We start from the raw sequence: 3,693 nt of genomic DNA on the forward strand, positions 1-3,693 counted from the left end.
AGTTAATTTTGTTATGTTTACCTGGGTTACCCCGTCTATGTAGGAGTCGCTAAGCTGGCGTGTAAATCTCTCACGAAGATGGACGCTGTGCATTCCCAATAAGTCTCCCAATAGCCTCCTGCAACCGTGTTCGGCTGCGTTTAGCAGTTCAAATCTTGTGTTGCATGAACGCCATTCATTTGAGTGGAAAGACACTGTATGTAATCGTTTCAGAAGGGCTCCGTGAACAGTGGATATTTCTCGAACTTTATTCTCTGCGTTGTGCGTTTAGTCAACGAATTGCTCTCACGAGTTCGGCTCCAAGTGCCGGTAAGATCCCTTTGGAGCTTCTAACGTAATGGATTTCGATGACCTTTTCGCCTCGCATAATTTTTTCACTGTGATTGCTCTCTGGGAAACGCCATTCCTCAAGAACTAAGCAGATTGCACTTTCTAGTTCTCCTTATAACCCTTCTGCTCTACAAGGGGAAACATCACAACAGCAGTGCTTTTTTCCTTAGCTCACCCCCCTCAATTTGTACTAGCATACAAATGGACGGTATGTCGATCATGGCTGATAGCGTATACCGTGACACTAACAAAATCTTTTTGACTTTGATTGATGACACTCTAGGGCTTATCATGGGGAGAGCGGAAGGTGGGACCAGGCAACGTACGACAATTGATTTTTACCAAGTTCTCAATTGATATAAATTAAGATTGATCAGCCCATTTAAAACACATCACTCGTGAAACCACAAAACATCATTATCACAAACAGTAACACCAAGCCAAAGCCACCGCGCAGCTGTATAAATTTTGCTTTATCAATACCCCAAAGTGGAAATTGCAAATGGATAGGGACCCCGCGCTGATTCGTCACAATCGAGGTGTTAATACTTGCAATCACTCATTCGAAAAAGTTGGAGAAACACAAAGACCAATCATATTTTTTAGCGGCCGAACCTTGCAACGCCTCCAGCATTATGCAGGTAATGGCTTGACCCCTTCCTGAAAAGCGATTCGCTCAAACAAGAGTCAAACCATACGTATTTTTTCTCACCCCTCTGTCGGAACATACTGTGCTCGCGCAATTATGAGAGTCGTGATAAGTTTGGAGCGATTATCCTATTCACAACAAGGAGAAAACGATAGTCAAAGGTGGTCGTCACCGACGAGTATATCTAACCCGAGCTATTTTTGTAGCCCAGTTAGATGACCCCTTCTGATGAGACTACCTGAAATGCCCTTACCAAGGGGTTTCTTGTTTACCTCCTTTGAAAGGGGGGAGAGAAGCTTCAATAAGTGGCGAAAAATTCAGAACTTCCGTTGTTATTCCATCCAGAAAGGGCAACTGTACTGCACAAAAACTCACTTAAATTAAGGGTGGATTCAGTCCTGATCTATATTTGACCATCCGGAAGAATTTGGGCCTCTTTCATGGACGCGCCAGTCTTCAAATTTTCCGGCCCATTTTCTGACTTCATTGGTTATTTGAGTCAGGTGATTCACACTTCTTCCGTTCCGTTTGAGGTCTCTCTTCGGACCTTGACCGATGCACCAATACGTTACGGTTAATGAATACTACAATGTACAGGGTTGGCACGTAACCACAACCATTCTCACAGGATTACGGATATTATGACCTCCATTTTTGTCTGAGCTAATGCAACATAGCTCATTCGTGTCAGATTACTCCCACTAATCTTTACATTTACCTCACGTTGAACGTTGGTTTGAACAGCTTGAAACGAAGTACCTCTCCATTTATTGTCGAATGCAGCAGCGTGCGCATTTCAGAACAACCTGAATGAGAAGTTACGACAAATTCGAAAGATTTTTTAACATGACTGCAAACACTCACTTGTAGGAAATAAGCTCTGGGTCGTTTATTGATACCAGCTCCATGAGCACACATTTTTGTGAGAATATTGCATATGATCTAGAAATGCGGAATATTTGAGTACAACAGTGGGTTTTCGTTCTTCGCTCCTAAAAAGATGGTCACTCTTTTTGGCCGAAGAGCTATACTGTCAGTAAATAAGCACGTTGTGTGACATGCTGTCAAACACTTCATTGGACCGACCGGTTCGGCTTCCGCTTCTACCGTACTAATCTCGCAAATGGTCGGTTACCGGCATTCCGGTCAGTAGGTCAATATACTCCGATATAGTTTCGTCTATTAGTTGAATCAACCGACTCATCACAAACTGATTTGGTATACCGCTAATTCTCCCCCGTCAACCCAACATCCAATTTGTTAGAAAGCTACGCATACTAAAATTTCAGTACCGGTGGACCTGAGGCTGAACGGTAGATTTTGATGAAACCACATCTGTCGAGTATCGTTGACGGCGTCGTGATGGTATTGCTCCATCGATCATTGCAAACTGGGAGTACGGGTTGCATGGAAGACTCTGCACGTCAGCTATTGGGAACAAATTGAATAATAACTGAATTCAGAAGGGAATTTTTGGGTTATTATTAGTCAGTCCTCTCGAAAGGAAACATTTTTCTGGCAGAAATGTTCATACGATCGGTCAAGGCTCTTAGTTTGTTCAAAGACAAAGAGACTGACGGACCGTTACTACAGTCATTCTGACGCATCTCTCCTCGTAAGCAACGCTCTAAACTTGAGAGGCTTTCTATCACGAAGCTGATTTATATTGCTTGCATCCTTATCATTGGATGCGTTGTTATCGCACCTTTTGGGCTCAGCAGACCACGGCCCTACTTTGTTAAACATGGTACGGCCACCTGCATAGCTAAGACCGTTTACGAGATTCTGCTTAGCATTTGTTCAATTCAGTGGGCATTAGTTTTCCAGCTAGAACAGATGACACTCGAGCGTTTTAATCGCTGACAGGTGTGACTCAGCAGTTGAATGAACATTCACCTCTCGTTTCCTCGAGAAGCAGCGCTAAGTGTACTGTCGGAACAGATATAAACTTTGACGTAACCGCATAGAGGGTGCGTCTGGTCCCTAAAGAAATCCGCGCGTGTTCCGTTAAATCTCCCCGAATATTTCTGTGGACGTGGGTTATTTCGAAAATGACGGGTTTTGCAGTACTCCATGTTTAGCACTTTCCTTGTTGTGGACATGAAACACTGTACACTACTTTCAGTAGTGTGGGCCAAATTCAGTACCACTCACATATCTCAACCTAGAAACTTTAAACACTGCCAGATACTTCCAAAACCTCTTTCTTCTAAATCGGTTTCGCCAAAATGATGCCCGTCACTTATCGCCATTTGCCCACACGTATACTTACGTGCTAGAGTTTCTTTTGTTTGTCCTGTACTGCCTGTCCGTAAGAAAAACTTTTCAAGAACACGCTATCTTCGAGCTGTTGCTTGATTTAGAACTCAGCATAACAACGTAGAGGTGCTTAAATGTTCCTTTCCAAATGTTACTAAGTTTTTCACTGATTTTTCAAGCAGACAGGACCATTAAATATGCCTATGTAAAACCACCGCTTCAAGTCAGACAAACTATCGCCTAATCTTTTCTTTCGGTACCTATCGACATGGAGTACTCTGAATTGACCAGAGCTGACTACCTCTGGCAGTGTCCCAGGTTGCAAACAGTGGGATCAGCTTCTTAGTGGCCATGTGGGAAGGTTAATTTGGGAATAATCCGCCGCTGATCAGTAAGCCGTCGTGGGCAAACAGCGGTGGTGCCATCGGTACGAGTTGCGTTCTTGCTTGTTTGTC

The sequence above is a fragment of the Opisthorchis viverrini genome, assembly GCF_000715545.1.
Source record: "Opisthorchis viverrini unplaced genomic scaffold opera_v5_572, whole genome shotgun sequence".
Lineage (NCBI taxonomy): Eukaryota > Metazoa > Platyhelminthes > Trematoda > Opisthorchiida > Opisthorchiidae > Opisthorchis > Opisthorchis viverrini.